Source organism: Melanerpes formicivorus, unplaced genomic scaffold (genome assembly GCF_026170545.1).
Source record: "Melanerpes formicivorus ecotype bairdi unplaced genomic scaffold, bMelFor1.0.p_v2 SCAF_129, whole genome shotgun sequence".
NCBI classification, from domain to species: Eukaryota; Metazoa; Chordata; class Aves; order Piciformes; family Picidae; genus Melanerpes; species Melanerpes formicivorus.
Window position 1 is genome coordinate 350,172 of NW_027142481.1, and position 25,530 is coordinate 375,701.

The following is a 25,530-nucleotide window of genomic DNA, read 5'->3' on the forward strand; positions in this document are numbered from 1 at the left end:
TCAAGCAGTCTCTAACTCCTCCAAAGCTGGGGCTAAACCACGGCACTCAGCACCACAGCTCTGCCTCTTGGGAACACCTCCACGGAGGGAGAGTCAACCACTTCCTCCCTGGGCAGCCTGGGCCAGGCTTTGCAGAACCCTTGCAGGGAAGAAGTTGCTTCTAATGCCCAACCCAAACCTCCCCTGGTGCAACTTGAGGCCATTTCCTCTTCTCCTTGTTACTAGGGAGGAAACACCAATCCCTACCTCGCTCCAAACCCCTTTCAGATCGCTTTAGAGAGCAAGGAGGTTTCCCCTCAGCCTCCTTTTCTTCAGGCTGAACAATCCCAGCTCCCTCAGCTGCTCCTCCCCCAGCCCTCTTCCCCCACACCCTTCCCCACCTTTCTTGCCCTTCCCTGGCCCTGCTCCAGCTCCTCCAGCTCCTTCTTGCAGCCAGGAGCCCAAAGCTCAAGCCAGCCCTCAAGCTGTGGCCTCCCCAGTGCTGAGCCCAGGGGCACAACCCCTGCCCCTGCTCAAGCTGCCCAACCATTGCTGCTCCAGCCCAGGCTGCTGCTGCCCTTCTTGCCCACCCCCTGGTCTCATCTGGTATAGTCAAAAGTACTTAGAATCATGGAATCAGTAAGGTTGGAAAAGACCTCAGAGCTCATCAAGTCCAACCTACCACCCAACACCTCCTGACTAACTCAACCACAGGCTCCAAGTGCCACGGCCAATCCCCTTCTTGAACACCTCCAGCTTCAAAGAAAAGAACCAAACCCACCACCAAAAAAAAACAACCCCTCCAAAAATAAACCAAAAGCACCCCCAAGAAACAACCCCAAACAAAAAACACCCCCAAGAAACAACCCCAAACCAAAAACATCCCCCCAAAAAGAAAACCCCAACCCAAGCAAAAACAAAAACCCAACAAGACAAATCCACACCAAGCCAAACAAAACCCCAACCAACAACAACCACCCCAAAATCACACTCCATAGAGGGGGGGGAAGGGGGGGAAACCCAACCAAACACCACAACAGCAACACAACCCAATCCCAAATCCATCCTCTACCTCTTTCACCATGCACCAGCAGACCAAAAAATACCCCCCACCCAAAAGCCCAGGCACACACTAGGGAGAGGAAGAGATGCCATGTGCTTTTCCTGTCATCAGGTAGCCCATTGAAAGGGCAATAAAGCATCTCAAAAGTGAGGCTGAGTGTCCTTGTCTCTGCTGTTTGAGGGCTTGCTTCTGCAGCAATCTTCTCCCTTCTTCCCTCCCTGCCTACACTGAGAAGCTGTTTATGGAGAGCTCTGCCCGTTGGCAGGCGAAGAAGACACTCCAGATGAAACACACACATGCCCAAGGTGAAAGCTGAGCAGATAGGGAGGTCTGATAGCAGGAGGAGTGGTAGCACATTCTGTGGTAACTGCTCTACCAAAAGGTTTCCAAGGCTGGATTTACTCTTTCCTCACCAGTGCTTCTTGCCCTTGCACAAGAACCAAACTCCTCAGGTTGGTTTCCCCATTTGCAGCTAACTCTTGCAGAAAGGTCTTCAAAAGGTGTTTCTGGTCATAGGGATCATAGAATCAGTCAGGGTTGGAAAGGGACCACAAGGATCAGCCAGTTCCAACCCCCCCTGCCAAGGGCAGGGACACCCACCACACTAGAGCAGGCTGCCCAGAGCCTCATCCAGCCTGGGCCTTTAAACACCTCCAGGGGACAGGGCCCCAGGGAGGACCTCAGAGCAGCTTCCAGCCCCCTGAAGGTGGCTCCAGGAGAGCTGGGGAGGGACCTCTGGACAAGGGCTGGGGAGTGCCAATGCTGAGGAACAATGGCTTGGAGCTGGGGAGAGGAGAGATTGAGAGTGGAGAGGAGGAAGAGATCCTTGAGAGTGAGGCTGGGGAGACTCTGGCACAGGTTGCCCAGGGAGGCTGTGGCTGCCTCCTGCCTGGAGGTGTTGAAGGCCAAGCTGGATGAGGCCTTAAGCAACCTGGGGCTGGTGATCCAGTGGAGGATCATAGTATCATTATAGTATCAGTATCAGGGTTGGAAGGGACCACAAGGAGCATCCAGTTCCAACCCCCCTGCCATGGGCAGGGACACCCCACACTAGATCAGGCTGCCCAGAGCCTCAGCCAGCCTGGCCTTAAACACTTCCAGGGACGGGGCCCCAACCTGGACAACCCTGGACAACCCCAACCCTGCACAACCCATCCCAGGGCTTCACCACTCTCATGGGGAAGAACTTCCTCCTCCCCTCCAGCCTCAATCTCCCCACCTCCAGCTCCATTCCATTCCCCCTAGTCCTATCGCTCCCTGATCACTCAAGCACAGTGAGTGACCTGGTCACTCAAGGACAGGCTTGCAAAGGTAGTATCAGTCAGAAGCCTGCTGCATAATTTGGGCACAGAAAGCAGCCCTGCTCTGCAGTCATTACTTCAGGTATTAAATGTCATCACCTCACCAGCCTCAAGCCAAGCAAATGACCCCGGGGGGAGCCAAAGGGCCATTGGGATGCATGTATGCAGCGGCAGCTTTCTCACACACGAGGTTCTGCCCCCCCAGGAGGCAGCCTGCCTGTTCTGACCCAGTTTCGCTGCAGTTTCATCAAACCTTCCCTTCCCACCGAGGAGGCTTTCCCGGAGTGATCCCAGCGACTGCCCCAGCTAGTTCCGCATGCAAAGGCATTCCTATTCCCTCCTCTACAACTCACGCCTTAATAAGATGGCTAGACGCAGATTACCTGCAACCAACCTCACCGTCTCCCTGTCCTACCTTGACTCCCCATCCCACCTAACAAAACCAAACCGGTTCCCAAACGCCTGCCCCAAAAGCCAGGAGGGGGGAAGCGGAGCAGCTCCTGGCGGTTCCCTATGAAGTCACTGCCTTTGTTGTTTTTAAAACACGCAATTTAGAAAGAATGACACAATCTGGAAGAGGAGGGAGATTATCCTGCGGTCTGCGGAGGTGTCGATTGCTAGGAGATAAAAAAGCCAATGAAACCTACGCTTGTTTCTCATCGCCGGCCAACATTAACTTCGCTTTCTGCTCCTCGCTAAGCGCTTCCGAGCGAGAAGTTTTTGTTCCCTCCCTGCCTCCCCGCTCGGAAGTTCGGGGGCTGCTTTGTTCGCTCCGCGCAGGCGAAACCTCGGGCGCGGTGCTGCCCCCTGCCACACAGCCCCCCCCCTGCAGTGCGGTTATTGAGGACCCCCTTCAGCCCCCCCCCCCCCCCCCCCCGAGCCGAGCCGGGCCCCTGGGGGTGCGGGGGGCTGCCCCCGCGCCAGCACCGCTCAGGCTGAGCCCGGCCCCTGCCCGCGCACCTCCGCGGGGCGCGAAAGCCCCCGCGGCCACCCGCGGAGACCAAAGGCTTGGGGAGCCGCGCACCTTACCGGCCGCTGTGGAAGCGCCGTCGGCGCTGGCGGGGCGCTGCTGGAGCCCGGCCACGGGGCGCGGATGGAGCCCGGCCGCCCGCCGCTTCGCCCTCCCCCGCAGCAGCGCTGGCGTGAAGCTGCGCTCGGCGCCCGCAGCAAGGCAGCGCCGGGAGGGAGCGGGAGCCGGAGCGGGAGCCGGAGCCGGAGCGGAGCAGCATCGCCTCCTCCCGCGCCGCCCGGCAGCCCCTCGCTCCCGCACGCAGCGGACAAGGGCGGAGCGGCGGCGCTCCCCGCCCCGCGGCTCCCCGCCTGCCCTCCCTCCCCGCCGCTGCGCGCCTGAGCTCCGCCGCTGCCGCTGCCGCCACCACGGGCAGCGCAACGCCGCTTACCCACCGTGGCCGCCCGGTCCCGCCGGCCCGGACTCCCCGCTGCCTGCTCCGCTCCACGCCGCTCCAGCCGGCCGCTGCTGCCCCCCACCGACACCCCCCCCCGCTCATCGGCCGCCGGCAGCAGCAGCAGCAGCGGGGAGGCGGCGGCCGCGCAGCCGCCCTCCGCCCCCGACGGCCGCTCCCTCACGCCCCCGAGGCGGCGGGGAAGCTGCTGGCACAAGCCCGGCCCCGCCCGCTCCCTCCGCGCCCTGCCCGGCCCCGGCCCCTTCCCGCCCTCTGCGCCCCGCCAGCCGCGGGCTCACGGTCCCGGCCCCTGCTCCGGCCCCTCGTCCGGCCGCAGCGAGTCGAGAATGGCCTCTCCTGAGCCAAGCAACTAGCGCTTGACCCCAAAGATGAGTTTCTAGGGGGATGCTCTCTTGCTCTCCTGGCGGCTTCCAGCCCCCGGCGCTTACACCGACGGTCTCGGTCCTCTGTTAGAGGGGATCCCTGTGCGGGTGCCTGCGGGGATCCACCGGCAAGAAGGGACTCTCCATCCAGCAGGGGATCCACCCGCGGGAGGCATTCTCCCATCCAGCAGGGGATCGATCCAGGAGCATTTCCCACCCCTTCCAGCCAAACCGCAGCTACATTGTTAGGGGGGAAAAGGCAATAAAAGTTGCGCAAGGCAAAGTTGCAGGAAGAAAAAGTAGCAAAGTTTTTCAAACGTGGCCAGGGTTTGGGTTGTTATTTTTGAGGCAACGTGGTGAGGAAAAAGTCTGTTGGGCTGAAAGGCTTCTTTAAGGATGCTTCTTCCGCTTGAGAGCCGCTGGGGAAGACCCAGTGACCCCTCTGGGGTTGGAGCTTCTCTGAGTGGTTCCCCTGAGGCTTCCTGACTGTGAAGGGAAATAGTCACAGGGTAGGAAAAGTACTTTTTAGTTGCGAGATTGAGGGAGCTGAGGTGGTTCTGGCTGAGGGGAGACCAAGTTGCTCTCTACAGCTCCCTGAAGGGAGGCTGGGGCGAGGAGGGGGGGCAGCCTCTGCTCCTTGGCGGCAAGAGAGAGGATCTGGGGAAACAGTTCTGAGCTGTCCCGGGGGAGGTTCAGGCTGGATGCTAGGAAATACTTCTTCACAGAGAGGCTTCTCAGACATTGGAATGGAGTCAGCATCCCTGGGGGTGTTCAAGCAGAGAGTGGAGCTGGTGCTTAGGGACATGGTTTGGTGCTGACCCTGCAGGGCTGGGCTGGATGAGCGACAGGATGAGTTCTGTGTGATTCTGTGCATCCCCTCTCCAGAGGGGAGGAGGCTCAGGGGTGACCTCAATGCTCTCTACAACTACCTGAAAGGTGGTTGTAGCCAGGTGGGGGTTGGTCTCTTCTCCCAGGCAACCAGCACCAGAACAAGGGGACACACTCTCAAGCTGCGCCAGGGGAAGTTTAGGCTGGAGGTGAGGAGAAAGTTCTTCACGGAGAGAGTAATTCGTCATTGGGATGTGCTGCCCAGGGAGGTGGTGGAGTCCCCATCCCTGGAGGTGTTCAGGAGGGGATTGGATGTAGCACTTGGAGCCATGGTCTAGTTAGGAGGTCTGTGGTGCCAGGTTGGACTCGACGATCTTTGAGGTCTCTTCCAACCTTGGTGATGCTGTGATACTGTGACACTGTGACACAGAGATGTGGCCTCAGATTCAGGCCATGTGACAACGAGCTGTTTCTTTTTCAGAGCTACAGCCTGGAGGAGTTGTAACTGTCTTTTAAACCAGCAAACATGGGTGGAAACAGTTGGCTTAGAATAAACCAAACCCAAGGACTGGCCTTAGCTGTTTCGTAACTGAATGGCAGCTCCTTTGTGCTGCCTCAAGTAGGAGCGGGCTCAAAAGCCAGCCTGCCACAAGCAATATTGTCAGTGAGTTTGTGTAAGACCTAACACAAACAACAATGAGCAGCAGAGCTAATTAACATTTTAAGAGGCTGCAGTAACCTGAGATGTTGTTCAGTGCGTGATTTAAATATTATTTTCTTGTAATACAAGTTTCTGAAGCTGATAACTATCTCCTTACATCTGAAGGTGAGCTGAAGACGTTGGTGCTACATCTCAGCAAGGCCTCATTGTGCTCTCTCTGCATTTAGATAGTCTCAGATTCACAGAGATGGCTTGGCTTGGAAGGGACCTTCAAGATCAGCCAGTTCCAACCCCCCTGCCATGGGCAGGGGCACCTCCCATCGGCCACAGGTTGCTCAAGGCCTCATCCAGCCTGGTCTTGAACCCCTCCAGGCAGGAGGCAGCCTCAGCCTCCCTGGGCAGCCTGTGCCAGAGTCTCCCCAGCCTCACTCTCAACAATTTCTTCCTCCTCTCCACTCTCAATCTGCCCTCTACCCAGCTCAAAGCCATTGTTCCTCAGCCCTTGTCAAAAGTCTCTCCCCGGCTTTCTTGTAGACTCCTTTCAGATACTGGAAGGCTGCTCTGAGGTCTCCCTGGAGCCTTCTCCTCTCCAGCCTGCACAACCCCAACTCTCTCAGCCTGGCCTTCAAACACCTCCAGCCAGGAGGCTTCCACAACCTCCCTGGGCAGCCTGGGCCAGGCTCTCACCACCCTCCTGCCCAACAACTTCTTCCTCACAGCCAATCCCCAGCTCCCCACTTCTACTTCTGCTCCAGCCCCCCTACTCCTAGCCCTCCCTCACCCCCTCCAAAGTCCCTCCCCAGCTTGCTTGCAGCCCCCTGCAGCTCCTGCAAGGCCACCAGAAGGTCTCCTGGGAGCCTTCTCCTCTCCAGCCTGCACAAGCCCAACTCTCTCAGGCTGTGCTCAGAGCAGAGCAGCTCCAGCCCTCTGCTCCTCCTCCTGGCCCTGCTCTGGACACCTTCCAGCCCCTCCAGAGCCTTCCTGGCACAGAGGCTGCAGAGCTGGCCCCAGAGCTGCAGCTGTGTGCTCAGCAGAGTGGAGCAGAGGGGCAGAATCCCCTCCCTGGCCCTGCTGGCCACACTTCTCTTGCTGCAGCCCAGGCTCTGCTTGGCTCTCTGGGCTGCAAGTGCTCCCTGCTGGCTCCTGGGGAGCTTCTCCTGCCCCAGCATCCCCAAGGCCTTTTCTTCAGGGCTGCTCTCCAGCCAGTCCCTGCCCTGGGATTGCATTGACCCAGCTGCAGGACCTTGCCCTTGGTCTGGTTGAATCTCCTGAGGCTGCCTTGTGCCCACCTCTGCAGCCTGTCCAGGTGCCTCTGGCTGGATCCCTTCCCTCCATCCTGTCTGCTGCACCACACAGCTTGGTGTCCTCAGCAAACCTGCTGAGGGTGCCTCAATGCCACTCTCCATGGCACCAGCAAAGATGCTGACCAAGCCTGGGCCCAGTACTGCTCCCTGAGGGACTCCACTCACCACTGGCCTCTTACAAGAGTGCAAATCTGATTGTAATTCACTTTGCTCTAAAGAAGATTTGCTTCCTCGTTCTTCATTCTGCTAATGAGCATCTGTGTTTGGGGCAGCCTTTTCCTCAGCCTCTTCATAGGTGGGTGTGAATGCCTCCACCATGACCTCATTTAGACTGCTGGGTGATTCTGCTTTCAATGAAACCAGCTTCCACAAGGAAACTTGGAGCTTGGGATCAACGAGGAGCATCATTTCCATCTTCACCTACTGTGCATTTGACAGGGATGCAAATAGAGGGATAAACGTCGCTGTGAGTTGAGAGAAGTCTTGCACCACTGGCTCCACTCACTCTGGCAAGACCACACCTGCCATGGTGTGGCCAGGCTGGGGCTCCCCAGATGGGGAGAGAGACAGGGATCTGCTGGAGAGAGCCCAGTGCAGAGCTATGAGGATGGCTGGGGGGGACTTGAACTTCTCTCCAGTGAGGAAAGATGAGAGCCCTGGGGCTGGGGAGTCTGCAGAGAAGCTGAGAGGGCATCTTATGAATGTTGATAGATATCTGAAGGGTGGGGGGCAAGCAGCAGGGCCCAGGCTCTTTGCAGTGGTGTCCTGTGACAGGACAAGGGGGAATGGAATGGACTAGACTAGAGTAGACTAGACTAGACTAGAATAGGAATAGAATAGGAACAGAATTTACCAGGTTGGAAGAGACCTTTGAGATCATCAAGTCCAACCTATCACCCAGCACCATCTAATCAACTCAGCCATGGCACCAAGCACCCCATCCAGGCTCTGCCTAAACACCTCCAGGGATGGGGACTCCACCACCTGCCTGGGCAGCACATCCCAATGGCCAATCTCTCTTTCTGTGACAACTTCTTCCTAATATCCAGCTTAAAGCTCCCCTGGCACAGCTTGAGACTGTGTCCTCTTGTTCTGCTGCTGGGGGCCTGGCAGAAGAGACCAACCCCCAGCTGGCTACAACCTCCCTGCAGGGAGTTGGAGAGAGCAAGAAGGTCTCCCCTGAGCCTCCTCTTCTCCAGGCTAAGCAACCCCAGCTCCCTCAGCCTCTCCTCACAGGGCTGTGCTCCAGACCCCTCCCCAGCCTTGTGCCCCAGACCCCTCCCCAGCTTTGTTGCCCTTCTCTGGACACCTTCCAGCAGCTCAACCTCTTTCCTAACCTCAGCAGCCCAGAACTGGACACAGGACTCAAGCTGTGGCCTCAGCAGTGCTGAGCACAGGGCACAAGGACTTCCCTGCTCCTGCTGGCCACACTCTTCCTGACCCAGCCCAGGATGCCCTTGGCCTTCTTGGCCCTCTGGGCACACTGCTGGCTCCTCTTCAGCTGCTCTCCCCCAGCACCCCCAGGTCCCTCTCTGCCTGGCTGCTCTCAGCCACTCTGTCCCCAGCCTGTAGCACTGCCTGGGGTTGCTGTGGCCAATGTGCAGCCCCTGGCACTTGGATGTGTTCAATCTCCTGCCCTTGGCCTCTGCCCATCTGCCCAGCCTGGCAAGGTCCCTCTGCAGAGCTCTGCTCCCCTCTCACAGCTCAGCTCCTGCCCCCAGCTTGCTGTCAGCTGCACATTCACTGCTGATGGACTCCATCCCCTCCTCCAGATCATCAATGAAGATATTGATCAGGCTGGGGCCCAGCACTGCTCCCTGGGGCACAGCACTGGTGCCTGGCTGCCAGCTGGCTGTGGCACCATTCACCACCACTCTCTGGGCTCAGCCTCCAGCCAGTTCCTAACCCAGCTCAGAGAGCTGCTGGGATACAAACTGGAACCCAGGAGGTTCCACCTGAACAGGAGGAGAAAATTCTTTGGTGTGAGGCTGCTGGAGGCCCGGAGCAAGACGCCCAAAGAGGTTGTGGAGTCTCCTGCCCTGGAGCCTCTCCAGACCCCTCTGGATGTGTTCCTCTGTGGCCTCCCCTGGGTGATCCTCCTTAGGCAGGGGGATTGGACACAATCTCCAACCCCTCCCATTGATTCTATGCTCCTAAGGGAGAGGGACAACACTGCCTGCAAACATTTGATAAGGCTGAGGGTGAAGTGTGCCATTTTGGTGCTCCCCTGCAGTGGCATCCACCTGGGAAAGACTTTCTTGCAGCCTTCCAGTACTTGAAGGAGTCCTGTAAGACAGTTTAGGACAGGCCTGTTGTGACAGGAGGGGGAGGAGTGGATTTCAACTGAAAGAGGAGAGCTGGGGATTAGATCTAAGCGAGAATATGGGGATTTTTACAGTGAGGGTGGTAAACCATCTGAATATTCCCTTCCAACCCCTCCCATTGGTTCTGTGATTGTAAGGCAGAGGGACAGCACTGCCTACAAACATCTGATAAGGCTCAGGACTGCTCTGCCCATTCCCCTCCAAGATGTGCTGCAGCAGCAGCAGAGCAATGAGATGGCTGAGGACCAAGGCAAGGATGTTAGGTGCTGGGAGAGCTGCAACCAAGGCACACTCAAAATCCCAATCACCTGCCTGGCCTTTGAGAGGTGGTTAGCTGAGAGCCATCAGCTCTGGGGCCAGGGAGCCACGACCAGTTTGGGAAGGCATTCTCTCTGCTGCCTGCCACCACCCACACCCCACCCCATCCACCCCAGCTTTAGTCTAGACTTTGGTCTGTCCCTCCACACAACCTGGCTCCTTCTTGGTGTGAGAGCCTTTTCTCCCAGCCAGCCTGCAGTCTGGGACAGCCTTTGTGCTAGTCCTTCAGCATCCCTGACCCTTCATCTCCTTCCAGATCTCAACAACAACAACAACTCCTTTTCTCCTGCTCTCCCTTCACATTTTAATGTCTCACTTCCTCTGCTCTGATTTAACTCTTGACTGAAACACTCCCCAACAAAACCCTCATTAAGATAGGCTCCCAAGTTCAAGGCAGAAAGGACCTGTTGGAACAAGCAGGCTCTGTCTGGGCAAGAGTGTTCTCTGCTGTGCTCTTTTACTGCTCCTTCCACTAGTCTGGTTGTAAGTATCTACAGCTAATTAGCTGCTGTACATTAGATGATTGCCTTTTTCTCTTGAAGATTACCCTCAAGAGCTCAGCCTGGGAGATATTTGCCTAGGAAAAGCTCTGCTATTTTTCTGGGTTACATGGTACACATTTAACTCTGCTACCCCCCACCCACCCAGACCTCCCCAAAATAGGTTTCAGGCTTCTCTTTCTGCAGCTGCTAGATTGATGCAGGGCCATGAAGCACTCTTCAAACCCTCCCTGGCACCAGCCTACCCCAGAAACAGAACCTTTAAAGGCCATTTAGTCCAATCCCCCTGCAACAAGCAGGAGCATCCTTAACTAGATCAGGCTGTTCAGAGCCCAGGCCAAGCTGACCCTGAAAGCTTCCAGGGATGGGGCACCCACCACATTCTAATCTTTTACCACCCTCACTGTGGTAGATCTAATCCCCAGCTCTCCTCTTTGCTGAGTCTGAATTTCCCTGGTAGGGGTCTGGAGAACAGGGCTGGGGAGGAGCAGCTGAGGGAGCTGGGGGTGGTGAGTGAGGAGGAGAGGAGGCTGAGGGAGACCTCTATGGTGGTTTTAGGCTATGCCATTACTTACTTACAGCTTCATTTACTTCTAACTGAGTTGGTCTGGCAAAATTAATGCTGGGGGGAAAGTTTAGGCTGGAGGGGAGGAGAAAGTTCTTCCCAGACAGAGAGATTGGCCACTGGGATGAGCTGCCCAGGGAGGTGGTGGAGTCCCCATCCCTGGAGGTGTTCAAGAGGGGACTGGATGTGGCACTTGGAGCCATGGTTTAGTAGTCATGAGGTGTTGGGTGAGAGGTTGGACTTGATGATGTGTGAGGTCTTTTCCAGCCTTGTTGATTCTATGATTCTATGCCATGATTCTATTCAGTTGAGATCCACTCCTCCCCCTCCTGCCACAACAGGCCTGTCCTAAACTTTCTTACAGGACTCCTTCAAGTACTGGAAGGCTGCAAGAAAGTCTTTCCCAGGTAGGATGCCGCTGCAGGGGAGCATCAAAATGGCACACTTCACTCTCAGCCTTATCAAATGTTTGCAGGCAGTGTTGTCCCTCTCCCTTAGGAGCATAGAATCAATGGGAGGGGTTGGAGATTGTGTCCAACCCCCCTGCCTAAGGAGGATCACCTAGGGGAGGCCACAGAGGAACACATCCAGAGGGGTCTGGAGAAGCTCCAGAGCAGGAGACTCCACACCCTCTCTGTGCAGCCTGCTCCAGGCCTCTGGGAGCCTCACAGTGAAGAAGTTCCTCCTCATGTTGAGGTGGAACTCCCTGTGCTGTAGCTCATATCCAACATTCCTTGTCTTGTTCCTGGGGAGCCCTGCAGAGAGCCTGGCCCCTTCCTCCTGCTTGTGTTTTGGTCAGAGAGCATCAAGTGGCTGACAGCTGGACAGGGATTTGTGTGATGAGGCTGTGAACCTGCAGACAGCACTTCATAGTATCATAGTATCAGTCAGGGTTGGAAGGGACCACAAGGATCAGCCAGTTCCAACCCCCCTGCCATGGGCAGGGACACCCCACACTAGATCAGGCTGCCCAGAGCCTCATCCAGCCTGGCCTTAAACACCTCCAGGGACAGGGCCCCAACCACCTCCCTGCACAACCCATCCCAGGGCTTCACCACTCTCATGGGGAAGAACTTCCTCCTCCCCTCCAGCCTCAATCTCCCCACCTCCAGCTTCATTCCATTCCCCCTAGTCCTAGCACTGCCTGAGATCCTGAGCAGTCCCTCCCCAGCCTTCCTGCAGCCCCCTTCAGATCCTGGAAGGCCACAATGAGGTCACCTGGGAGCCTTCTCTTCTCCAGACTGAACAGCCCCAACTCCTTCAGTCTGTCCTCACAGCAGAGCAGCTCCAGCCCTCTGCTCATCCTCCTGGCCCTGCTCTGGACAACTTCCAGCACCTCCACATCCCTCTTGTCACAGGGGCTCCAGAACTGGAGGCAGTACTCCAGGTGGGGTCTCACCAGGGCTGAGTAGAGCGGGAGGATCACCTCCCTTGCCCTGCTGGCCACACTTCTCCTGCTGCAGCCCAGGCTCTGGTTGGCTTTCTGGGCTGCAAGTGCACACTGAGAGCTCCTGGTGAGCTTCTCCTCCCCCAGCACCCCCAAGGCTCTCTCCTCAGGGCTGCTTTCCAGCCAGTCCCTGCCCAGCCTGGATTTGTGCCTGGGATTGCCTCCACCCAGCTGCAGGACCCTGCCCTTGCTCTTGTTGAACCTCCTGAGGTTGGCTTGTGCCCAGCTCTCCAGCCTGTCCAGGTCCCTCTGGATGGATCCCTTCCCTCCAGCTGTCTGCTGCACCACACAGCTTGGTGTCATCAGCAACCCTGCTGAGGGTGCACTCAATGCCACTGTCCATGGCACCCACAGAGATGTTGAACAAGACAGGTCCCAGGACTGATCCCTGAGGGACTCTGCTTGTCCCTGGCCTCCCCTGGGCCATGGAGCCACTGACAGCCACTCTTTGGGTGCAGCCATCAAGCCAGTTCCTTATCCATCTAGTGGTCACCCATCACACCCATGTGTCACCAGCCTGCAGACCAGGATGTGCTGTGGGACAGTGTGGAAGGCTGTGCTCAGGGCCAGGCAAAGGACACCAGTTGCTCTCCCCCTCAGCTATTGATGTTGTCACCTGTGCAGAGAAGGCCTCCAGGTTGGTCAGGTAGGATTTGCCCTTGGCAAAGCACTTCCTGGGCTCTCATTCCAAACGAGCTCCTCCTTTGGGCACCCAGAGGAGGGCAGCCCCCAGATTCAGTAGCTGTTGGAAACCCCAGACAGAGACTGGGCAAAGCCTTCATCTCTCCCAGAGATCTCAGTGGCAGCCATTGCTCTTGATTGCTTTCTTAGGGTCTCTGAGCAAATAGAAGAGCAGGTCCTAATGCCCAGGACAGACCCAGCCTGGACAATGAGTGCAGTGCCTGGAAAGGACCTCAGAGGTCATTAGTTCCAACCTCCTCCCCAGCTAGCAGCTCTGTGACCCCCAGAGCATGGCCCTCAGCACCACAGCTCTTCCTCCTGGCAACACCTGCAGGGCTGGGGGCTCCACTGCCTCCCTGGGCAGCCTGTGCCAGGGCCTGACCACACAGAGGACTGGAAGCTGGCCAACGTGGTGCCCATCCACAAGCAGGGCTGGTTGGATGAGCCAGGGAATTCCAGGCCTGTCAGCCTGACCTCAGTGCCAGGCAAGATCATGGAACAGGTCATCCTGAGTGCAATCACACAGCACTGACAGGATGGCCAAGGGATCAGGCCCAGCCAGCAGGGATTTAGGAAGGGCAGGTCCTGCCTGACCAACCTGACCTCCTTCCATGCCCAGGGCACTGCCTGGGGGATGTGGGGCAGGCTGTGGATGGAGTCTGCCTGGACCTCAGCAAGGCCTTTGCCACTGTCCCCCAAAGCAAGCTCCTGGCCAAGCTGTCAGCCCCTGGCTGGGGACAGCAGCTCTGAGCTGGGTTAGGAACTGGCTGGAGGCTGAGCCCAGAGAGTGGTGGTGAATGGTGCCACAGCCAGCTGGCAGCCAGGCACCAGTGCTGTGCCCCAGGGAGCAGTGCTGGGCCCTAGCCTGATCAATATCTTCATTGATGATCTGGATGAGGGGATGGAGTCCATCAGCAGTGAATGTGCAGCTGACAGCAAGCTGGGGGCAGGAGCTGAGCTGTGAGAGGGGAGCAGAGCTCTGCAGAGGGACCTTGCCAGGCTGGGCAGATGGGCAGAGGCCAAGGGCAGGAGATTGAACTCATCCAAGTGCCAGGGGCTGCACTTTGGCCACAGCAACCCCAGGCAGTGCCACAGGCTGGGGGCAGAGGGGCTGAGAGCAGCCAGGCAGAGAGGGACCTGGGGGTGCTGGTTGATGGTAGGCTGAACATGAGACTGCAGGGTGCCCAGGCAGCCAAGAAGGCCAAGGGCATCCTGGCCTGGGTCAGGCAGAGTGTGGCCAGCAGGAGCAGGGAAGTCCTTGTGCCCTGTGCTCAGCACTGCTGAGGCCACAGCTTGAGTCCTGTGTCCAGCTCTGGGCCCCTCAGTTTAGGAAGGAGGTTGAGTTGCTGGAAGGTGTCCAGAGAAGGGCAACAAAGCTGGGGAGGGGGCAGGCAGCACCAGAAGAAGAGGACACAGTCTCAAGCTGCACCAGGGGAGGTTCAGGTTGGATGTTAGGAAGAAGTTCTACACAGAGAGAGTGATTGCCCATTGGAATGGGCTGCCTGGGGAGGTGGTGGAGTCTCCATCACTGGAGGTGTTCAGGAGGAGACTTGCTGGGGTGCTTGGTGCCATGGCTTAGCTGTTTGGGTGGGTTGGATTGGTTGATGGGTTGGACAGGATGATCTTGAAGGTCTCTTCCAACCTGGTTTGGTTTATTCTAAATAATGGTTTATTGTAGAAAATTCCTTGTAGGGAGCTGAGCAAAGAGCTGCAGCTCAAGTGCTGCTGCAGTGCAGAGCCAGGCTGGGTGGGGAAGGGGCAGAGAGCAGTGGTGAGGAGAAGGCCCTGGGGGTGCTGGGGGAGGAGCAGCTCCCCAGGAGGCAGCAAGGGGAGCTGGCAGCCCAGAGAGCAAGGCTGTGCTGGGCTGAGCCCCAGCAGTGTGGGCAGCAGGGGCAGGGAGGGGATTCTGCCCCTCTGCTCTGCTCAGACCCCAAGACCTCCTACCAGCCCAGCTTGCTCAAGGCCCCATCCAACTTGGCTCTCAACACTTCTAGGGTTGCAGGCTCCACATCATCTGTGGGCAACCTGTGGCAATGCCTCTCCACCCTCATGGGCAAGAATTCCTTCCTCCTGTCTCACCTCAATCCTGCTTCTTCCAAGTTGAAGCCATTGCTCCTCACCCTGTCACTCTGTGCCTTCAGATCTCACCTGCAGTGCCAGGGCAGCTTTGGAGCACCTCGAGCTGTTAGAGCAGGTCCAGAGAAAGCCACAAAGATGATCCCAAGGGCTGGGGCAACTCTCCTGTGAAGACACTTGAGAGAGCCTGGAGAAGAGAAGGCTGCAGGGAGACCTTAGAGCAGCTTTCCTCCCTTTGAAGAAGGCTACAGGAGAGCTGGGGAGGGACATGGAGCGACAGGACTAAGGGGCAGGGCTTTCAAAGTGCAAAAAGCTGCTGTGAAAGGCTCTGAAGTCTGCTGCCTGAAGCTTTCAAAGCAGGCTGCTGCTCTGCTGTGGTGAACCTCATGGCACACAGGGAGAGCAAACTCTCCACACTGCTAAGAAGGAGCAACTCCAGGCTTGACCTGATGGGGTCAGGGTCAGGAAACTTGGTGCAAAGGACTGGGAGCTTTGACTCCTGCTGCAGGAGAGCTGGGAGGCCAAAGGACTGAGACTCCTGAAAGGTTTTAGAATGGATTAGGATAGGATGGGATAGGATAGGATAGGATAGGATAGGATAGGATAGGATAGGATAGGATAGGATAGGATGGGATAGGATAGGATAGGATAGGGTAGGATGGGATGGGATAGGATGGGATGGGATAGGATAGGATAGGATAGGATAGGATAGGATAGGATAGGATAGGATAGGATAGGATAGGATAGGATAGAATAGGATAGAATTAACCAGGTTGGAAGAGACCTTTGAGATCATCAAGTCCAACCCCAACACCATCTAATCAACTCAACCATGGCACCCAGCACCCCATCCAGTCTCTTGCTAAGCACCTCCAGGGATGGTGACTCCACCACCTCCCTGGGCAGCTCATCCCAGTGGCCAATTCCTCCCTCTGGGAAGAACTTTCTCCTCCCCTCCAGCCTAAACCTCCCCTGGCACAGCTTGAGACTGTGTCCTCTTGTTCTGCTGCTGGGGGCCTGGGAGAAGAGACCAAGCCCCAGCTGGCTACAACCTCCCTGCAGGGAGTTGTGGAGAGCAAGAAGGTCTCCCCTGAGCCTCCTCTTCTCCAGGCTAAGCAACCCCAGGTCCCTCAGCCTCTCCTCACAGGGCTGTGCTCCAAGCTTCAGCAGCAGTTCTCCCTCTGCCTTCACTTCACCTCACTGCCTGTCAACTGTGTCCTGGTGCTGTTTGGAATGCAAACCACTCCCTTTTCTCCCTGCAGCTCTGGAGATTGATAGGTAGGAGACTCTCTCCTTTAAATTTCAAAGGGCTCCTTTGCAGAACACTTCCTCCTGGTGGAACCCCTGGCTGATGCTTCTCAAGGAAACCTTTGCTCAGCATGCTCAGAAATTAGAGGGCACTGCACCCAGGGAGCATCTCAGGCCACATCTGCCACAGAATGTGGGGTGCACAAGCACAGCCAGGCTGGAAGCCTGCCCTCAGCTTTGGAGGAACTGCCTTTGCTCTGAGGTTGACCTGGATTCAACACAGGAAGGACCTGGGACCTGATAGAGAGGCTCCAGAGGAGGCCATACAAATGATCAAGGGGCTGGAGCAGCTCTGCTATGAGGCCAGGCTGAGGGTGTTCAAGCCTGGAGAAGAGAAGGCTTCAGGCAGACCTCAGAGCAGCCTTCCAGTACCTGAAAGGGTTCCAAGCAGGCTGCAGAGGGACTGTTCCCAAAGGGCTGCAGGGACAGCCCCAGGGGCAATGGCTTCAAACTAGAGCAGAGGAGACTGAGATTGGATGTGAGGAACAAGTTGTGCCCCAGGAGGCTGCTGGAAGCCTGCAAGAGGTTGCCCAGGGAGGTGGTTGTGGCCCCCTGGCTGGAGAGCTTGCAGGGGAGGCTGGAGAGGGCTGTGGGCAAGCTGCTGCAGGGGAGGATGTCCCTGCTGAGGGCAGGGGCTTGGCCTGGAGGAGCTTTGGAGGTAAGCTGTGTTATCAGGGCATGTGGCACATTTCATGCTTGGGCTCTTCAAGCCACCAGCTGCCAGACAGAGAGAGTGAGCTGAAGATTCTTTGATTTTTAGGCAGCTTGGTTAGAATGATAGAATGGTCTGGGTTGGAGTGGGTGCAGAGGAGGCCACAGAGATGAGCAGAGGCTGCAGAACCTCCCCTGTGGGGCCAGGCTGGGAGAGCTGGGGCTGTGCAGCCTGGAGAGGAGAAGGCTGCAGGCAGACCTCAGAGCAGCCTTCCAGGACCTGAAGGGCTCCAGGAGAGCTGGGGAGGGACTGTGGACAAGGGCTGGGAGTGCCAGGCTGAGGAACAATGGCTTGGAGCTGGGAGAGGAGAGACTGAGAGTGGAGAGGAGGAAGAGATCCTTGAGAGTGAGGCTGGGGAGACTCTGGCACAGGCTGCCCAGGGAGGCTGTGGCTGCCTCCTGCCTGGAGGGGCTCAAGGGCAGGCTGGATAAGGCCTTAAGCAAGCTGGGCTCAGGCTGCCCAGGGAGATGGTGGAGACTCCATCTCTGTAGACATTCCAGGTCTGACTTGCTGGGGCTCTGAGCACCCTGATCTAGTTGGAGATGTCCCTGCCCATGGCAGGGGAGTGGGGTTGGACAGTATGACCTTTGAGGGCCTTCCAGCCTGATGCATTCTGTGGTTCTCTGTGGGTTTGCACTTTCTGCCGGAGCAGACTCTGCCCTCAGGCCTCAGCTGCTTGTCTCTGAGGAGGTTCTCTTCTAGTACAGGAAGCTCTTTGGTGTCAAACACTTCCTTCACAGCTTTCCAGTCCAAGCCTGGGCTGCAAGGCTTAGCAGGCAGAGGGTTCAGGAAGGAAACTTCACTGCAGGCAGGAAACCACCTCTGGAAGTATGTTTCCTTTCTGCCATCTGAATGACCTGATCCTTGCTAGGGAGCTGTGGGGGATGCATTGGAACCACCAGAGGAAAAGAAGCACATCAGGCTGTGGAGGAGGAGGAGTGGATAATGGGAATCCTGGAAAAGGAAATGGCCTGGAGGTCACTGCAAAGGTGCAGACCTTGGCTCCCCTCAGCTGCTGCTGCTGGAACAGATTGGGGCTTTCAAAAGTAGTCTCTAAGATTAAATGTTGGCTGCTGGTGTGGCAGCCTTAGAGTCATAGAATGGCTTGGGGTGGGAAAGGCCCTTTGGAAATCACCCAGCCCAACCATCCTCTGCCTCTGCCCAGGCTGCTGCTGAGCCATGGCCTCAGCACCACAGCTCTCAAACCCCTCCAGGGATGGGAAGGATTCAACCACCTCCCTGGGCAGCCTGGGCCAGGCTTGCAGAGCCCTTGCAGGGAAGAAGTTTCTTCTCCTCTCCAAGCTAAGCCTCCCCTGGGGCAGCCTGAGGCCATTGCCTCTCCTCCTGGCCCTTGTTCCTAGGGAGCAGAGCCCAACCCCCCCTGGCTGCAGCCTCCTCTCAGGAAGCTACAGAGAGCAAGGAGGTCTCCCTCAGCCTCCTCTGCTCCACACTCCCCACCCCCAGCTCCCTCAGCTGCTCCTCCCCAGCCCTCTTCTCCACACCCTTCCCCACCTTTCTTGCCCTTCCCTGGCCCTGCTCCAGCTCCTCCAGCTCCTTCTTGCAGCCAGGAGCCCAAAGCTCAAGCCAGCCCTCAAGCTGTGGCCTCCCCAGTGCTGAGCCCAGGGGCACAATCCCTGCCCTGCTCCTGCTGCCCAACCATTGCTGCTCCAGCCCAGGCTGCTGCTGCCCTTCTTGCCCCCCTGCCCACCCCCTGCCTCCTCTCCAGCTGCTGCCACCCAGCACCCCCAGGCCTTGCTCTGCTGGGCACTTTCCAGCCCCTCTGCCCCCAGCCTGGAGCCTTCCTGGCGTGGCTGTGCCCCAGGCTCAGGACCCAGCCCTTGGCCTTGTTGAGCCTCCTGCAGCTGAGCTCAGCCCTGGCTGCAGCCTGCCCAGGAGCCTCTGCAGAGCCTTCCTGCCCTCCAGCAGACAAATGCACCACCCAGTTTGGTGTCATCTGCAAACCTATTGTGGGTGCCCTCACTCTCCTCATCCAGGTCCTTCATAAAGAGAAGTGTCCTCAGCCCTGAGCCCTGGGGCACACCACTTGTGCCTGGCCATTGAAATCCACCCCCCAGCACCCTCTGTGCTCAGGCAGCAGGCAGTGGCTCCCCCAGGGAAGCCTCCCCCCAGCAGTCAGTTTCTCCAGCAGGATGCTGTGGGAAGGAGTGGCTGAAGCTGTGCTTAAGTGCAGGTCAACAACAGCCACAGCTTGTAGCAGTGTCATAGTAGTAGCAGTCAGGGCTGGAAGGGACCACAAGGCTCAGCCAGTGCCAACCCCCCTGCCATGGGCAGGGACACCCCACACTAGATCAGGCTGCCCAGAGCCTCATCCAGCCTGGCCTTAAACACCTCCAGGGACAGGGCCCCAACCACCTCCCTGCACAACCCAGCTCCTCCTCATCCTCTCAGCAGCTCACCTGGGTGTAGCAGATCAGGTTCAGCCTCTCCCAGCTCGAGCAGTGCTTTTTCTGTAAGGCTGACACTGGCACTTTCCCTTCTGAGGAGAAGCAGAGAGGACACTGTGGGACTGGAACATGGAACCACAGAGCTGGCAGGGCTGGAAGGGAGCTCCAGGCTCAGCCAGCCCCAACCCCCTGCCATGGGCAGGGACACCTCACACCACAGCAGCTTGCTCACAGCCACCTCCAGCCTGGCTGCAAACACCTCCAGCCAGGAGGCTTCCACCACCTCCCTGGGCAGCCTGGGCCAGGCTCTTACCACCCTCCTGCCCAACAACTCCTTCCTCACAGTCACAGTCTCACAGTATCACCAAGGTTGGAAGAGACCTCAAAGATCATCGAGTCCAACCTGTCACCACAGACCTCATGACTAAACCATGGCACCAAGTGCCACATCCAGTCCCCTCTTGAACACCTCCAGGGATGGGGACTCCACCACCTCCCTGGGCAGCACATTCCAATGGCTAACAACTCTCTCTGTGAACAACTTTCTCCTCACCTCCAGCCTCAACCTCCCCAGGTACAGCCTGAGACTGTGTCCTCTTGTTCTGGTGCTGGGGGCCTGGCAGAAGAGACCAACCCCCAGCTGGCTCCAACCTCCCTGCAGGGAGTTGGAGAGAGCAAGAAGGTCTCCCCTGAGCCTCCTCTTCTCCAGGCTAAGCAACCCCAGCTCCCTCAGCCTCTCCTCACAGGGCTGTGCTCAAGGCCTCTCCCCAGCTTTGTTGCCCTTCTCTGGACACCTTCAAGTCTCTCAATGTCCTTCTGAAACTGAGGGGCCCAGAACTGGACACAGTACTCAAGGTGTAGCCTAACCAATGCAGAGTACAGGGTACAATGAGTTCCCTGCTCCTGCTTGCTACACTATTCCTGACCCAGGCCAGGATGCCATTGGCCTTCTTGGCCACCTGGGCACACTGCTGGCTCATGTTTAGGCATGTTTAGCTGTCAATCAGCACCCCCAGGTCCCTCTCTGTTTGGCAGCTCTCAGCCACTCTGACCCCAGCCTGTAGCTCTGCATGGGGTTGCCATCTCCAATCTCCAGCTCCCCACTTCTACTTCTGCTCCAGCCCCCCCACTCCTAGCCCTCCCTCACCCCCTCCAAAGTCCCTCCCCAGCTTGCTTGCAGCCCCCTGCAGCTCCTGCAAGGCCACCAGAAGGTCTCCTGGGAGCCTTCTCCTCTCCAGCCTGCACAAGCCCAACTCTCTCAGGCTGTGCTCACAGCAGAGCAGCTCCAGCCCTCTGCTCCCCCTCCTGGCCCTGCTCTGGACACCTTCCAGCCCCTCCAGAGCCTTCCTGGCACAGAGGCTCCAGAGCTGGCCCCAGAGCTGCAGCTGTGGGCTCAGCAGAGTGGAGCAGAGGGGCAGAATCCCCTCCCTGGCCCTGCTGGCCACACTTCTCTTGCTGCAGCCCAGGCTCTGCTTGGCTCTCTGGGCTGCAAGTGCTCCCTGCTGGCTCCTGGGGAGTTTCTCCTCCCCCAGCACCCCCAAGGCCTTTCCTCCAGGGCTGCTCTCCAGCCAGTCCCTGCCCAGCCTGTATTGGTATAGAGGACAGAGGCTGGGGATAGAGGCTCCAGGTGGGGGTCTCACAAGGGGCAAGGGAAGCTTCTAGAAGCCCCCAGGAGCAGCCTGCAGTGCTATAAGCAGATCCTAGATCGGTGAGGAGACACCCATGATGCAGGTGGTCAGCAGGCAGGGGGAAGATGTCAATCCTCCTGGGGAAGAGCTTCATCCTGTCCCTTCTCTCCTGTCTGCCAGCAGTGCTCAGCAAACCTACCTGGAGAGTCGAGCAGTGCTGAGGGTTGGCTCTTCATCAGCTCTGCAGGCCCTGAAGTGCTCAGCTGGAGAAGCCTCTGGCTCACGACAGTCAGCATGGCTTTGCCAAGGGCAAATCCTGCCTGACCAACCTGGTGGCGTTCTCTGCACAGGGGACAACATCAATAGCTGAGGGGAGAGCAGCTGATGTCGTTTCCCTGGCCCTGAGCACAGCCTTCCAGACTGTCCCACACCACATCCTGGTCTGCAGGCTGGTGACACATGGGTGTGATGGGTGACCACTAGATGGATAAGGAACTGGCTTGATGGCTGCACCCAAAGAGTGGCTGTCAGTGGCTCCATGTCCCAGTGGAGGCCAGGGACAAGCAGAGTCCCTCAGGGATCAGTCCTGGGCCCAGGCTTGTTCAACATCCCTGTGGGTGCCATGGACAGTGGCACTGAGTGCACCCTCAGCAGGTTTGCTGATGACACCAAGCTGTGTGGTGCAGCAGACAGCTGGAGGGAAGGGATCCATCCAGAGGGACCTGGACAGGCTGGAGAGGTGGGCACAAGCCAACCTCAGGAGGTTCAACAAGACCAAGGGCAGGGTCCTGCAGCTGGGTGGAGGCAATCCCAGGCACAAATCCAGGCTGGGCAGGGACTGGCTGGAAAGCAGCCCTGAGGAGAGAGCCTTGGGGGTGCTGGGGGAGGAGAAGCTCACCAGGAGCTCTCAGTGTGCACTTGCAGCCCAGAAAGCCAACCAGAGCCTGGGCTGCAGCAGGAGAAGTGTGGCCAGCAGGGCAAGGGAGGTGATCCTCCCCCTCTGCTCAGCTCTGGGGAGACCCCACCTGGAGTACTGCCTCCAGTTCTGGAGCCCCTGTGACAAGAGGGATGTGGAGGTGCTGGAAGGTGTCCAGAGAAGGGCCAGGAGGATGAGCAGAGGGCTGAAGCACCTCTCCTATGAGGACAGACTGAAGGAGTTGGGGCTGTTCAGTCTGGAGAAGAGAAGGCTCTGAGGTGACCTCATTGTGGCCTTGCAGGATCTGAAGGGGGCTCCAGGAAGGCTGGGGAGGGACTGCTCAGGATCTCAGGCAGTGATAGGACTAGGGGGAATGGAATGAAGCTGGAGGTGGGGAGATTGAGGCTGGAGGGGAGGAGGAAGTTCTTCCCCATGAGAGTGGTGAAGCCCTGGGATGGGTTGTGCAGGGAGGTGGTTGGGGCCCTGTCCCTGGAGGTGTTTAAGGCCAGGCTGGATGAGGCTCTGGGCAGCCTGATCTAGTGTGGGGTGTCCCTGCCCATGGCAGGGGGGTTGGAACTGGATGATCCTTGTGGTCCCTTCCAACCCTGAATGATACTGTGATACTTCTCTGGGTGTACCTGGTGAGCTGTGAGCTCCAGGAGGCTGATGAGCTCTGTCTGTGTGTGTAAAGCAAGCTGAGGTGTGGCTGGCTCCCCTCTGCTCAGAGCTCTCCAGGCTCTGGGGGTGTTCAAGCAGACTCGAGGCAAATGCTGTGGCTGCCCTTCCACAGGGAGGCAGCACAAGTGTGGGAGCTGAAAGCAGATCTGCCTTGCTCCTCTGGGCAGCCTCACCCCCCCCTTCATGGGGAGGAATTGCTTCCTGATGTCTGATCTAAGTCCAGCTTCTTCCAGCTCAAAGCCATCACCCCTCAGCCTGTCACCCCAGGCCTTTGGAACCAGTCCCTCTGCAGCTCTCCTGCAGCCCCCTTCAGAGGATCATAGCTCATAGGATGCTAGGGGTTGGAAGGGACCTCTGGAGAGCTTCCAGTCCAACCCCCCTTGCCTGAGCAGGAGCAGAGAATCCAGCCCAGGGCACATAGAACACATCCAGACAGGGATGGAAAGGCTCCAGAGGGGGTTGTGGAGTCTCCTTCTCTGGAGAGCTTCCAGTGGCAGCCCCCTGCCTGAGCAGGAGCAGAGAATCCAGCCCAGGACACACAGGAACACATCCAGCTGGGGCTTGACAGGCTCCAGAGGGGGTTGTGGAGTTTCCTTCTCTGCAGGTATTCAAACCCCACCTGGATGTGTTCCTGTGTGACCCTGCTCTGGCAGCAGGGTTGGGCTGGATGCTCTCCAGAGCTCCCTCCCAGCCCCTAACCTTCTGTGATGCTGTGATGCTCTAATAAGAAATGGTCACAGAGCTCACAGGGTGCTGGGGGCTGGAAGGGAGCTCTGGGGATCACAGGAGCAGAGCTCACAGGGTGCTAGGGGTGGGAAGGGAGCTCTGGGGATCACAGGAGCAGAGCTCACAGGGTGCTAGGGGCTGGAAGGGAGCTCTGGGGATTACAGGATCAGAGCTCACAGGGTGCTGGGGGCTGGAAGGGAGCTCTGGGGATCACAGGAGCAGAGCTCACAGGATGCTAGGGGTTGGAAATGACCTGTGGAGATCACAGGATCAGAGCTCACAGGGTTGTAGGGGTTGGAAGGGAGCTCTGGAGATCACAGGATCAGAGCTCACAGGATGCTAGGGGTTGGAAGAGAGCTCTGAAGATCTTCCAGTGGCAGCCCCCTGGCAGAGCAGGAGCAGAGGATCCAGCCCAGGGCACACAGAACACATCCAGCCAGGGCTGCAAAGGCTCCACAGAAGGAGACTCCACAACCTCTCTGGGTTCCAGGGCTCTGTGGCTCTCCCAGGGAGGAAGTTCCTCCTGATGCTGGGCTGTGTGGTGCCTTCAAACACTGCAAGGCTGCTCTAAGGCCAGCCTGGAGGCCCCAACTTGAAGCAAAAACCCCTGCAGGTGAGAGAAACAGCCCCAAATCTCTTAGCTCTCTGTCTCCATCCTTCAGGCACAGCAGCCTGTCTTTAATGATTGATAAGGAATTAGGAGCCAGCTTCAGAGATCCCTGAATGCAGGCAGGCCCAGGCAGGTTCCCATTCAGACTCTGTGTGGGCTAACAAAGGAGTCTGCACCCAACCCAGAGGTTCCTTAGTGTCATCATTTGCCACCCTGTCCCTCCCTGAGCTGCCCCAGGGCTGGCTCTGCCCTGTGCTGGCACTGCCCAGCTCAGGCTCTGCTCACCAGGGCACTGTCTGCAGCTCAGGGCAGGCTGGCACAGCCAGGGGCTGCTGCTGGCACTGCCAGGGGCTGCTGCTGGCACCCAGCACCTGCTGGCAGAGCTCCTGCCCAGGGCTGGCCTGCAGACCAAGGGCACTGCTGCACCTCGGGTGCCCCCTGGGGCTGCAGGAAGGCAGAGGTGGCAGCTGTGGGCAGCAGCAGACAGCTCAGGGCACCCCAAACTGCCCAGGAAGGGATTGCAGCCCAGGGGTGGCCTCCTCAGGAGCAAGCTGATGGGATCCAAAGAGCCATTGTTTGCTTTAGTCTGTTCTTCTGTCACCTCTTTGCTGCCTCCTTCAGGGGCTCATGTCTGAGCAGGACTCTCTTCTGCTCCAGGAATTCCTCAATCCAGTCCCAGAATCCAGCTCCTGACCCCAGTTTCCATCTGCTGCTGAGTCCAGCCTGGGACTCCTGCCCCAGCAGCAGTGCTGCCAGTGCTGACTCCTTGCCATCCAGGGGTTGGGTTCCACACTGGTTTCCACCTTGAGCACTGTGCCCAGTTCTGGGCTCCTCAGGTCAGGAAAGAGGTTGAGCTGCTGGAAGGTGTCCAGAGAAGGGCAACAAAGCTGGGGAGGGGTCTGGGGCACAGCCCTGTGAGGAGAGGCTGAGGGAGCTGGGGTTGCTTAGCCTGGAGAAGAGGAGGCTCAGGGGAGACCTTCTTGCTCTCTCCAACTCCCTGCAGGGAGGTTGGAGCCAGCTGGGGGTTGGTTTCTTCTCCCAGGCCCCCAGCAGCAGAACAAGAGGACACAGTCACAAGCTGTGCCAGGGGAGGTTGAGGCTGGAGGGGAGGAGAAAGTTCTTCCCAGCAAGAAAGATTGGCCACTGGGATGAGCTGCCCAGGGAGGTGGTGGAGTCCCCATCCCCATGGCCAATTCCTCTTGCTGGGAAGAATTTCTTCCTAACATCCAACCTGAACCTCCCCTGGCACAGCCTGAGACTGTGTCCTCTTGTTCTGGTGCTGGGGGCCTGGCAGAAGAGACCAACCCCCAGCTGGCTACAACCTCCCTGCAGGGAGTTGGAGAGAGCAAGAAGGTCTCCCCTGAGCCTCCTCTTCTGCAGGCTAAGCAACCCCAGCTCCCTCAGCCTCTCCTCACAGGGCTGTCCCCCAGGCCCCTCCCCAGCCTTGTGTCCCAGACCCCTCCCCAGCCTTCTGCCCCAGACCCCCTCTCAATGTCCTCCTTAACCTGAGGAGCCCAGAGCTGGACACAGGACTCAAGCTGTGGCCTAAGCAGTTCCAGCAGCCTCACAGTAAAGAACTTGCTCCTGACAGCCAATCTCCCTCTGCCCGTCTCCAGTTTGAAGCCATTGCCCCTGGGGCTGTCCCTGCAGGCCTTTGGCAAGAGTCCCTCTGCAGCCTGCTTGCAGTGCTCCAACACCTTCAGCGCTGGGCTGG

The 25,530-nt window shown here is 58.1% G+C and overlaps 1 protein-coding gene across 1 annotated transcript in view; it reads right to left on the minus strand.

Annotated features, from left to right (window-relative positions):
* PTPN13 (protein tyrosine phosphatase non-receptor type 13) overlaps positions 1-3,539 on the minus strand; it is a 157,412-nt gene extending 153,873 nt beyond the window's left edge. Inside the window, 1 exon segment of the mRNA XM_068168025.1 lies at positions 3,373-3,539. The gene's annotated coding sequence lies outside the window, so the exon portion shown is untranslated.
* Positions 3,540-25,530: the final 21,991 nt, after the last annotated feature.